Genomic DNA, 13,311 nt, shown 5'->3' on the forward strand with positions numbered 1-13,311 from the left:
TCTGTCTCCTGCGCTACAGAGGAGCCGGATGGTGTCGCCCGGCTAAGGAGAGCGTGCGGCTGGTCCCCGGGCCCAAATGCTGTTCACGCCTGGGAGGATGCTCCGGACTTTCTCCGGGGCCGAGGTGCTGAGCATCCCGGCGCCCGGTGACCACAGTCCCCAGCTCGGCTCTCGCCCTTCGACGCTCCCCTTGGCACGAGTGCACTGGCTTCCCCCATCCCCTCGCCTTTGAACGCAGCTCCAACCCCGGGAACACAGGCCTGGGAAAGTGGGAGGAGAGACCCGACCGGGGCCCCGGCTCGGTCTTTTTAAAACCCTTCGCGGTGTTTCAAGCCTAGTTGCATCTTCTAGCCACGGTCTCCCGGCCCAAAGGGACTGCGTTTCTCCCCGACCCCGCCACCCCCGGGACTGCAGGCGGAGCCCGCCTCGGTGCGCCCGCAAAGCTCCGTCCGGCCGCAGGCGACCACTCCACTCCCCAGCCGCCCCCCAGATCCCGCACCCACCCTCCGGGCCTGGGCCCCGAGACGAGCCAGCGGGCGCGGTGGAGCCACTGAAGAGGGCGGGTCGGGCGCGGGGGGGGGCGGAGGGGGGAGCCACGGCCGCAAGAGGAGCCTCCCCCCACGGCTGGGCCCGGGGAACTGGGGAGTTTGGCAGCGATTGCGAGGGGCCTTGGTTAGGGCCGCGCTCTGTCCCAAGCTGGGCCCAATAACCCGCCTCCGGGCCCCGGGGAAAGAAGTAAAAAGGTCTCGGCGGCCTTGACGCTCGGGGGAGTAAAGCGGAAACCCGAAGACGCCGAGGCCTGAGGGCGCAGTAAAGCAACCTTTAGGGGCCAGGTGACAGGTGCTGGGGGAAATTAACACGTGAGGACCGCCTTTCTCTATGCTAGATGTAAAAATGTACAGCAACAGTTCCAACTCACGAATCTGTGCGTCTACCTCGATTAAGAAACAACACTCAGCTCTCCAAGAAACTGGTTATTTGGTACATGAGACGTTTTTTTACCAGACAGCTCCCAAATCAGATCTTGTGAAAGGAGGCCTCTAAGAGCCGTCTGCAGGTGACCCGGACAGGGGCGGGCCCGCCGTCCAGCCTCGGGAGAGGTTGTTCGCCTGGGCCGGTGTGGACCGGGTCCCGGAGCTTATCCGATTTGCTGAGTCAGCTGCCGGCGCCGCGGGCTCGGCTGTTTCCAACCCAGGCGACTGTTCTTCACTGACTGGTGGGTCGGCTTGGTGGTGTAATTATTGTTTTGTTTTCTAATATGTAATTACTCTTTGTCGTCGCTATTATGAATCCGCCGAGCCGGACTCGAGCAGCAAGATGGATTCAAGTTTGGGGCTAGGATTCGATGCGTGGGAAATACTGGCTTCTCCCCACGCAGAGGACATTCGGCCCACGCCTCTTCTCCCCAGCAGCCCAGCAAGGAAGAGGGCGCCTGGGGTTCCCTCGCTGGCCCGAGGCCGCGAAGGCGATCCCCAAACGGCAGCTCCCTCTCTCTGAACAGGAATTGCCGAGGCTCTTTTTCTCTCCGGCATATTTATAAAGAGGAAGATAGAGGCAGGGAAGAAGAAAAGGGGGAGAGAAAAGGAAGATAGAAAAAGAGAGAAAGAGAGAGACAGGCTGGAGGGTTGAGGACAGGACGGGGGGTTGATTTAGAGAGTTAAGAGACAGAGTAGAGAGGAAGGGGGGGAAGGTAGGAGATACACAGAGATGCTTGCTTATTTTTCAGATGTTTCCTTCTTGGACTTCAGATGAAATTCTGGAAAGTTCTCTGCATTGCCCACTTATTTACCACTCCCTGCTTTAGGAGCCCCACCACCAGTGGCTCGCCGTGTCCCCCCCTCCTTGCCTCCCGCTCAGAGCCAGGCCCCCACGGTCAGGTCCCTCCATCGGACCGGGCGACCCCTCGCACGTCCCCAGAGGTGCTTCAATCCGAGGCCCTGAAAGTGCCAGAACAAAGAACTGACGCCGCGAGCGCCTCCCTGGGCTCCGCTCGCAGAGTCCCACCTCCGGGCTAAGCTCTGCCGCCGAGGCCCCGGACCACTTCGCGGACAGAAGCTCACGGCTGGACTGGGCACCGCGGACCCGCCCGGCCCGGCCCTGCCAGCCGCTCTCTGAGGCCCGCTTGGCACGCGGAGCGCAGCCGTCAGCCTTGCAGAGGGACCGACTGCCCGAGGCCGGGAAAGGGGGTCCCCGGCCAAAGAGAGCGATCCATTTTCTCTAACCATTTGCCCGAGAGCTGTCAGGTTAGCGCTGCCTCCTCGGCCGCCCAGAGAAGAATGTGTTTAAATTCTTTGCACGACAGTCTCCCCAGACCCGAATATACCACGCAGTGGCATTCGCCGCGGCGACCGCCGGTCCCTAACCTCGGCCACCTTCTCCCGTTGAAATATGCACAACGCTCTTCAATAATTTAGACACCTGGGAGACTGGACAAGTATAATTTTTTTTCCAAACACACGAGCATCCGGGTTGCAATCAATCATGCTTTTGTTTTATGTGAGATAGGCTTTGTGTGTTTAGCTGCCCGGCTCCATCCTATTTGCATGTGGCTATTTAATGGGCATTAATTTTAGCTTTGAAGATCTGCTTAAAAATCTAAACCCAGAGAAGGGGGGAGGGGCACCCCCCTTGTGGTTCGGGTGGATTTGCCTCCGGGGCCCCTTCCTTTGAGGAGGCGGGCCCTCAGATGAATTTTGATTCCGAGGTGGGACTCGTAATGGAACGGAAAAGATATGTTCTTTTTTCCTAAATCTCAGGGTTTCTTTCTAGCAAACAATGCTCCAGTCAGTATTTGTGTATGAGACAAGTAATTGCGCTCCAAATGCTGAAATAAATCATTGATGGGTGAAATTACACATGCTCACTTAAAGTGTAATGTGATTAAGAGATTATGAGATTGAAGCTAATATCTTGTCTCCCAGCTCCTGGCCCCAAATCTTGACACGAGAAATTTGTCAACTGCAACTGTCCTGAAATTTACAGATACAATAGGTTTCTATTGACAACGAATCAAAGACAACCTCTAAAAAATAAAAATATGTATGTGTGTGTCTCTGTGTGGTATTGCTCGTGGTTTTGTTATAAAAGGACAGGAGAAGAGAAGAAGATTGAGATGATGGGGAGGGGCTGTTTGCTTGTTTTATCTTTTCTTTTTGAAAAGTAAACGTGTGGGCGAGGGTGGGCCAGGCGGGCGCTACGTCTGCGAGCTGATTACTCCTCGTCTGAAGCGGCTCCATTTCCCGCACGGCGGGTAAGTCCTTTATCGGGGGACGGCCCGGCCTCGCCCGCAGCCATCCTCCGCCTCGAGGCGCGCGCTGGGCCGGGGCGCGGGAGCCGCTCGGCGACTCCGTAATGACCCGGGTTCGCCGCAGCTGCGCCCTGACCCTTTGTGATGGCGCCGATAGCGCTCGGATGAAATTATGTCCTTCTCCGGGTGTGAAATTACCATGTTTATTAATTGAGCCAGACATTAGCTTTACCTTTTCTTTTTAGGCCGTGGAAATTTGTGATTCAGGGCAAATGATTCTCCGACAGACGCTCGGCTCCGCGTCCCGCCCCGCCCGACCGGCGCCCCCTCCCCTCGCGGCTCCCCTTCCCCCAGGTCCCGGGCAGTTGGAGAAAGCTTTCTAGGTTTCCACGCCGGAGAGCCCAAGGAGAAAACGCAGGCGGGCCTCTGAGTGTGAGAGCGCGTGTGTGTGTCAGTGCGCACGCGGGGTTTCTCCTCCTCGGGAAGTGTTATCAAACAATAATAACCACCCCGACTCCGAATTACAGCCTTTCCCCCAGAATTCTCCATCAGGAAAACCCAAATCGTTTTCAAGACAAAGAAGCATCAATCAGCGACAAGGACAGATTTAACGTATTAAATCTTTATTAAAGTGAAGTCATTCTTATTGAAATGATATATTGGGTGTGCAAAAAGATGGGAATTTTTTTTTTTTAACGATGCTTAAGATGGAGATGGCGGAGGCGAACCATAGCCGCGTCCTGCCCTTATTGTTCTGGGCTGGAGTTGGATTACTGGGGCCCTGCCCTGGGCCCCACGCCGAGAACCCCGCCTTGGACTACGGGAGAAAGACTGACCCGCTTCCTCCTACCGGTCCCCACTTTGATTTCCCGAAGAACAAGTGTCCCCGGTCCCCTCGAAAACTTCCTGGCTTGGTCCGCGCATTAGGGCAACTGAGGTCTCGCACGGAGCCTGGCTGCCCATAAGTGAACGGAGTCAACGGCTCGGGAGGCCTAGAGAGGGGAAGGGACGCCCAGGGCGTCCCCTGGTTTTCGGGAACAAGACCCAGTCCTCGCGATGGTCTAAAGAAAGTCCTTGCGCCCCAGGTCTGCAGGGGACAGGGAACTTGTGTTTGCTCTCCGAGGCCTTTCGGGCCGTCCCCACAGTTCTTCCCTCCTCCCGGCAGACTGCAGGCAGGAGCTGACCGCCTTCCCGTCTGGAGTGGACTCGCAACTTTGGACCTCGGGTCCTGCCAGCGGCGAGGAAACCGTGACGAGAGGGAGTTCAGAGAAGAGTCCTTCCCCACCTCACATCCACCCCCCGCGAAGGGCTACCCAGAGTTTTCTGCATTGCATCTTAAATGGCTCAAATTCTTATCTCCCCAGGAGCCGGGAGAGGGCGGAGATCAAAACCTGTGAGCTGCAGCAGTGGCAGCCACAACTTCAACAACATGGATTTGTGTCTCCACCTTCAGACACACAGACATCCACCCAGACTGAAAATGAACTGTTGGAATCAATTTCCTTGGAATACCCAATTTTTTTTTTTCTATCGTATTTCAGCAATGGGCTGAACGCTATAGCCCGTTGATTCAATTTAGTATTTGCATAACCAGGAGAGGAGAGGTGGCTTTGCAGACTCAATGAATAGGTCTCTTGTTTGTTGTGTGTTTGTGTGTGTGTGTGTGTGTGTGTGTGTGTTGTAGGGTTGGATTCTTAAATACATGTAGGGGAGGAGGCCAATAGGAGGGCATTTCTAGGACTGTGGAACTGCCCCACCAGTCAGAAACAGAGAAGTTGCTGCTAGGATGGTGACAGACCATTGTTTCCTTGATCCTAGCACTCTCTTCTCATAGCCACCCATAGAATCTTCTACATTCCATTATTCACTAATTGGATCTTTTCTTTCATTTGTTCCAGGCAGTCCTGCTTTTAAAGATAAATTGCTTTGGTAAACTGTGAAATAATTCAGTGCCAAGGAACGATGGCAATGCCGTTTTCCACTCTGCACCCAGGAAAGGAACAAGCAGATTTTTCAGGGCAGTCTTCAGAAATAGAGCCAGTTTTAATAGGATCCCAACCAGTGCACTAATTAAATATTTCACAGCTCCCAAAGTTAATGTGCTAACATTGGGATTCTTTTTCCACCAAATCATACAAATTGGCCTCTGTAACACCATCCCACTCCCACCCACACGCACACTCCCTGACACAAGCTCCTACCGACCTGTTTTCTGAATGGCATTACAAAGAATTTTGTTAAGAAAAGTCAGGCTAATTGCCACCAGAAGACCCGTCTCTTAGAGAAGTCTGGTTTTCATAAGCCAGATTCAGTAAGGGTTGTGGTTAAACCTAAGCCTAGTAGAAGGTTCTTAAGGTTTTCTCAGCAAAGGAGGGAAATACAAAGAAACACTAAGTTCAGCCAAAATATTCAGCAGGGAGAGAGGGAAAGATGGGGAGGGATGGGGATTCAAGAGGATTCTCTGAACTCTTGTTTCCTTCCTGAAGGAACTCTTCTTCTCGTTTCCTTCTTCTTCCTTTCCTTAGGACTTTCTCCATACTTACTAACACCCGCTGAGATAGTTTCCCTAAGTAGCTCTAGCTTTGCACAGTCACAGACCAATGACTTGATTCTCTTAAAGTGCCACGAACTTCTAAGGGCTGGGAGTTATATTAGAGGGTATAGCGAGGAATTTTCCAACTCCACAATTCTCTGAGGCACCTCCCTGCTCCATGCTTCCCCTCAGACCTCTTGATGGAGTTAGTAGCAAAAGGCCCCTTCAGAAACAAGCAGGTGGATTCTCCCCCTTCCAAGCCACGTCACTGAGGAACACATGGTTTCTCTAGAGCCTCAAGGGGCAGTGCCAGTCCAGGAATCCCTGTCAGCACTCTCCGTGGCTTTCCTGAACCAACCCAGCAAGATGCTTCTCAGCGTTGTAACAGAGCTAGATAACAATGGTATCAGTGGTATTTGGAGAGATCAATATCTCTTCCAGTGTTTGAAAAAGAAAAATCCCTCTAAGTAGCATCTCCTTATGAAAGGTCTGGTTTAATTTTAGATTTACCTCATCAGAGCTTTCCTCTATTCTCTTGTTCCTGGAACTTCTATAGGCACAGACCCAGGGATGGTTAGAAGCCGCCTGCCATTCATCATCTCCTCACAATGTCTCCCTCATCCCACCTTGTTTCAGGAGCCACCCGCTTATGTCTCATGATGCGAGAGGAGATGCCCACCCAGTTCCTAACCTCCGAACTTAATGGGAATCTTCAAGACCATTTTGCCTTGGAGAAACATCCTCAAGGTTAGAACTCATCACTTCTGTGCTCCCTGATGTTCCAGAAAACAGATTCCTTTCTTGGAACTCATTTTCCCGGGTCCTTCCATTCAACTGACCATGGAGGGTGTGATGAGAACTTGAGGGAATATGTAACAACTGTGTTTCCTGAGCATGGTCTCCCCCACTAGAGGGTCCTTACAGTCCTTGCCATACTGATCTTTACTTCTTTCTCCTTCCCAAGATTACTGCTTGCTTCTAAATTCCCCTCCTGTCCCCCCTCCCCTCCCCACCTGACTGCAGGGATGAAAAGAGGGTTGGAGGAGGTCTTCGTGTTACTATGTCTTTCTTTTGTTCAATAATTACAAAAAGATCATAATATCAGCAAATGAATAAAAACTTAAAAATCACTCTCCTTTTCCCTCTGATGATCCTCGTGGTTTAAATTGTGAACGATTTTAACCATTCTTTAGTGTTTCATAATCATAACAAAGTAATTTCTAGTTCTCAAGATATGAAGCTACTTAGCTAAGAAACGTGTCTTATTTTCCGGTTTCCAGGATGAATTGGGACAGCCTTCCCCCAAAAGTCCTATCCCTTCTCATCCCACGCCGGCCTGAACATTTTTAGAGGACTTCAGGTGTTACATTTCCAATCACCTATTTAAACTGCAGTCATGGAGGTCTCACTTAAACACCTGGACCTTGGCATTCACAGCAAACTTGGCTCATCTACTTGGTTAATGGAAGGGACTTCAAGGATTTCATCTGACTCTGGAGGCGGACCATGGCTCCTGGGGTTGGCATTGTAGGGTCTATGTGAGCAGGGAAGAACTTCTCACTTTCAAGCCTTTCAGACTCTTCCTTAGCTTGGACAAGTGAGGAGTAAGGGGAGTCACCAAAAAGCCCCATGAAGTTTCATACCATAAAGACCAGCTGCATTCCAAGACCATAGAACAAGTGGTCATGTCCATTCACATTGCCTTTCTCCTCCTCGATCATCAGGAAATAAATTGTTGCAGAAGGAAAACTACCCAGGTCCCTGAAATCGGTCGCAATATAGGGTGATTTGGGATTTGAAGAAAACTGTTCATTATTCTGATGTTCTCATTTTATAAACAAGCAGCAAAGCTGTGTTCCTATAATAGAACTACAATCTCTTCTGTTTGTGTGCATTTGCATAATAATTGCTACACAAAATCAAACCTCGTGTTTTGTCTTTTGCATTTGGCTTCATTACTTTTTTCTACAGCGTCAAGAATATTAAGATCTGCTTCTAAGGTCTTGTCCAAAATTCATGTTTTCAATCTCTTGTTCTCCCTTTCTTTTTTCTCCTAATCAGTGAAAGCTTTTTCTCCTGAAGCTGGGAATCCAGTCAAAATATTAAATCAGGAGTGTGTAAGACTTCCATATTTACCAAGAGGGTATCATCATAAGACAGAGATCTTCGGATTCAACTTTCATTTATCCCTGTCACTGGCCACAAAAGAAAGAAACTGGATACTACAGAGGACTCAGCGCTGGGGATTTTTTTGTGAGAGCTTTCTGAGAAAGAGACTACCAACGACATCCTTCAGACATGGTTCTTCCCTCTTCTCTGCCCATTTTCCTAAGCTTGTCTCTGCCTGTCTTTTTAACCCACTGGACTGCCCAAGTACTCCACAGAGGCACTTGATTTCTGTAATTTCAAAGAAAAAAATAACTGAGATGAAACATGTTTTCACTTTGATGGTGACCTCTGACCTTTCCTTTCCAATACACCTGACACCAAGGGCTTTAGAAAAAGACCCATTTGGATCTAGGATGCAAATATTGCTTTTTTGTTGTTCTCCTCTCTCTCTCTCTCTCTCTCTCTCTCTCTCTCTCTCTCTCCCTCCCTCCCTCTCTCTCTTTCTCTCTCTCTCCCCCCTCTGTGTGTGTGTGTGTGTGGGGTGTGTGTGTGTGTGTGTGTGTGTGTGTGTGTCGCTCTGCCTTCTCAGAGGCTGAACTCAATGAAAAGTTGTTGCAATATCTCAGCTCCCTGCTCCGCCAGGGCCGAAGGAGGCGGGCGGAACACCGAGGGTGTTTTGTTAAATGCCCCCGGTCGTTCGCAGGGGCTGGGACTTGATAAAAGGAGACAGTTTTCTGAAAAGATCTGATTGAAATGGCGTGTGCCAGGGCTGATGGGAGCCAGCGAGGGACAAAGCGCCGCGAATCCATGGACACTCGAGCAATTATGCCTCCACGCTGAAGGTGGATTAGCGCGCTGGAAAGAAGCATATGTTTGGCCCGGGGCGACACTTCCCCCCGGCTGAGCTTAGAGAATGGGAGCGCGGAGAGCGGCTGGACCCGGAATATCAACTATCTACGAAGCCCCCCCTTCCCAGCCCAGCCCAGGCGGCCCCGCCCCAAAAGTCAGAGCGCATTTTTACAAAGAGAGGAGTGGGGGGAGGGGGGGGAGGAGAAGGACGGGGGGGAGGAGGGAGCGGGGAGGCGGAGAGGCAGGGAGGGAGGGAGAGGGAAAACCCAGAGGTGCAAATGGGCCTGGGATTGGCGAGGATCACCGCCCAAGGCCTTCATCTCGGGTCATCCGAACGGGAGATACACGTTGGGTGTGGAGACCCAGAGTGGGTCACATAAATGGTACTCCACAGAATCTCCCACTGCTAGGGTAGTTCTGTCTGGGATGCTCGCCCAAACGGGTACTGGAAGGTCAACCGAACTGTTGCAATAAAACCAGGTCTTAATGAGTTTGTAAAGATTCAAGTGGCTAATGGTCACTGTCCTGCGGTGGGCACGAGGCGCTGGGCGGGCGGCGCGGGTCCAGGCCGTGCTTTGGGTCCCGGGGAAGGGAAGCCTGGGGGGGAGACGTCGGACAGTTAGATATCTGGTGAAATGGGCTGAGAGTGAAAAGCTCGAGGAGGCCTGGTCGGAGAGTAAGGATGCGGGTGCCGGGAGTCGAAGCCCCACGCAGCTCTACCTGCTTGGAGACCCTGGCCAGGGATGCTGAAACTTCGCGCCGCCCTGGGTGTCAGGGAGCAAGACAGTCTCCCCACTCCCGCCTCCACTCATTAATTAGGGCGCCATTCCCGTGGAAAGGGCCCGGAAAACTCTGACCTGGAGCCTCCCAGCTCTCGCTCCCTGCACCGGCGAGCGCGCCAAGGGAAGGAGGCAAGTCCCAAACCTCGACCTCAGGCTTTTATTGCAGCTTAATTGGGTCTAACCCGGAGGGGTGCCGCCGGCCGACCCCCGGGCCGCCCGCGCCCAGCCCCGCCGCCGTCCCACCCCAGGCTGGGCTCGAACCTCCTACTGCAGACCATCAAAATCAAGCTTCCAATCCAAAGGGGCGCGCGGCGGGATGTTTTAGGGAAACTGAGCCAGGAAGGCTCCCGGGCCGGCGCCGCGGGGGTACGGACTGTGCTGTCCCCTCCCGGGCGGGGTCCTGGGGCCCGGAGCCCAGGATCAGGCACTGGAGGCAGACTCCATGCTGCGGACAAAGGCGCAGCCCAGACCCGGGGGCTGCAGAAAAGACAGGGTGTGTGTGTGTGTAGGGGGGGAATCCTGAAATAGGATTTGGTAGCTGACAAGGCAAACGGAAATTTGATCCTAGCATTAACTCAGTGCCTCAGGAAAAATTCTTTCAAGCTATGTTAGTTAAATTTAGTTTGACCAAACACCTCAGATATAAATATAAGTAAATGTATATACATATGTGTGTACATTTCCCCAAGATAGGCTGGATGTTAGAAGGGTGATGAGCGGAGAACAACTCAAGAGAGAGATTGGAGAGGTGTGGGTCCGGAAGAAATCAAGGGCCCCGGGCCTTTCAACTTGCCAAAGTCGAGAGTTGTGATGGACACCAAACAGCGGGCCATGAGTGGACAGAGGGTGGACCACGAGACTCCAACTTCAGTTTGAGGGGTTGTGCTTAAGATTGTTACTGAAATTTAGCAGATATAATCTTTGTTTCCACAGAAAAATCACGTGCAAAAAAAGCATAGCATGGAATTGGGCCACTCTGAGAAAAATCCCTGCCCTGCTGGTGAAAATATTCCCACTTCTAAATGGATGTTAGCGTGGAGAATCAAGCTAATTCTACCAAAGCTTTTCCCCAAAGACATTAAACTTATTCTTGGGTTAGAAAGAGACAGACAGAGACAGAGAGAAAAGGAAGAAAGGGGGGTGGAAAGAGAGGAAGGGAGGAAGGAAGGAAGGAAGGAAGGAAGGAGGGAGGGAGGGAGGAAGGGAGGATGGAGAGAAACGTATGTATCCATAAGTATCTACTGTGGAAAGGTCATCTTCCCCTGAGCTTCCTTCTTCTCTAACTAGATTTCTCTAGCAGTATGCTGCGTTGCTCTTTTGTTAAAAAATAAATCTCTCTGTGAAAGCAAAGTTGGTTCAACACTGCCCTTTTAGGCATCAAAGATGAAAAAAATACAGTTTTACACATGAATAACACTTAGAGGGCTCCCAGGTTCAGCCCCAGATCTCTTTTATTCCCTCATTTCCTTTTCTCAGTCATGATCCTAAGCAGCAGAACATTTTTTAAACGCAAGACCTTCCCTTACATGTGCATTACACAGTTTTCCATTCCAACATCCTTTTCTCTCCCCACTCTGTTGGCCACCCTGCTGTCTTCCATGGGAAACAGCAATTACTTCTTCTGGGAAGGACTTAACGTTCATGATTTGATTGAGAATGTTTCTCATCTATGTCCGTAGGGGCAAAGATGAGTTTGGGCTACTGCTTTTGTAGACAGAAATCATAGTTTTCTTCAATCATACAATTGTTCTCTGTTAATGAATACTCCACCTTGGACTAATTCATTCCTGCCCTCAGAAAAACAGTTGAGTAAACTCGGATTGTTAATGGAGTCTTTAGTTCTTAACTCATGGTTAACTTGGCAAATAATGTTTTTAAAGACAAGCTTCTAGGAGAAACCCATCACAGGGTCAAATTTTTCAGTTTCTCTCCCACGGTGTGTCACAAGGAGGACAGTATCATCGTAGCAATAACAATGGAAAGCTGACATGGCACACCTGTGCAGCAAGCTAGTTTAATATGAAAAAGAATTGTTCGTTGAAATTCACAAGGAAAAATACCCCTAAGCGTCCTAAGAGGTGTGACAACTACTGTTATCTGGTGTGTTCTGTGGTCTCATTCTTCTGACATGGACGGTTGGGTGATGCTGGGAGCTGACTTGGGTTTGTCTGTGGCATGTATGGGTTATTTCTTCTTCTCTCCTCGCATTTTAGATGTCTTTTTACCACATAGCGCTAAGCCATAGGGAAACATAGATGTGTTTCTTCAAATGCCCAACTTGGATAATCAAACAAATTAAGGAACAAGTTCTTGCCTCAGGACCACTGCCATTCTCTGCACCTGTAACTCAGAGAATGAAAGTGCTGGTTATTTACGTTGTACTTTCCGCCTCTTGGATCTCTTGTTTTTATAGCCCTTTTACCCAAGTAATGAGGATTCTTCCCCTCACTTCACCTCCCCATCCCCCCGCCCCCCCCCCCCCGACCCCAGAACTGAGTGGCTTAGGAGGAGATCTGTAACTGGGATGAAGCAGCTGTTGGCTTCATGCCGTCCTCTAACTTGATTATTCTTTGGACACGTTAGGCAAGCATTAGTGATTGATAATGACGCTAATTAACCCCTTTCCTTTCCAAACAGTAAACTGCTACCAGCAGGATGCTACAAACAATAAATATAAAACACTGCATACATCAGTATCTGTTTAAAGCACAACTTCATTTGGGCACGTTTAACCGCACTGCTTCCAGTTAACAATTTGCTATTTATTCAAGCACTTCTCCAAAAGCCAGAGGGGGGAAGCAGAGGAAGAGAGAGGGTTAAGAAAAGGGGCCTGCGGCTTTAAGACCACAAAATGCTGTCATACCTGTCAGCTGCAGCAAAGTTAAGCTCTAATGGAAACCATGCGTAATTTTTTTTTAAAATTTCAGGTCAATACTTTTTAAAAAACTTAATTAATCCAGTTCTGTTCTTAACCTATTTAAACTTAACACAAGGCTGATGACCACATACGAGATTTTTTTTCTTTGTGGGGAGAAAGCAGCTCTCCTGCCTGACCTGGAATTATTATGAATTTACTTTTGATTGAGAAAGGAATGGGGAGACATTGTTTTGTAAAGAGTGGTGAAATTTAGATTTTAAGCAGCATTTGGGGAAACCAGGGCAAATTTGATCTGATTGTGCAATCCAACATAACCTGAGTTGTGAAGAAATGTACATTAAATTTGAAATTTTGATAAATGAATATTCCTAGCAAGTGAATACAATGTATTCAATTAACTAAAACCCTGTGCACTTCTGAACTGAAGTGGAATCGACTGTAATTGATTTATTTGAAACCAGAGGTTAAGGACTGAATTAGCTAAGTACAACTGGGTATTTCAAGCCACTGACTTCTCAAATGTCAAATCCCTTCTATTTTAAATATTATTTCAGCTGCGGGGCATTGCAGTCCTGATGGTAGTTCCATCAAGAACTCAAATTATATTAATATTCGATTTGGGGGAGGAATGGATTGGATTGTGATTTTTAAAGGGTGTTGGAGAATAGAAGGGGTAATGATGACTGCCAAACTGGAAGGAACATTGTGTTTCCATAAAAATTGGGCGTGGTAATTAGCACAGCCTAGCAAGCACCCTCATAATTCAACTGTGTATCCTAACTTGAGTCAATCCAAAGAGAATCACTATTGTTAGTATATAAGTACCTGACCTGTCAAGTAATCACCATGTGTTTTAGAAAATACACGTTGGTCACAACAGAGAAAGCCAAAATCCGTATAGCCATAAAAGTCA

Source organism: Monodon monoceros, unplaced genomic scaffold (genome assembly GCF_005190385.1).
Source record: "Monodon monoceros isolate NGI ecotype Baffin Bay Population unplaced genomic scaffold, NGI_Narwhal_1 Super_Scaffold_3, whole genome shotgun sequence".
Classification (NCBI taxonomy): Eukaryota; Metazoa; Chordata; class Mammalia; order Artiodactyla; family Monodontidae; genus Monodon; species Monodon monoceros.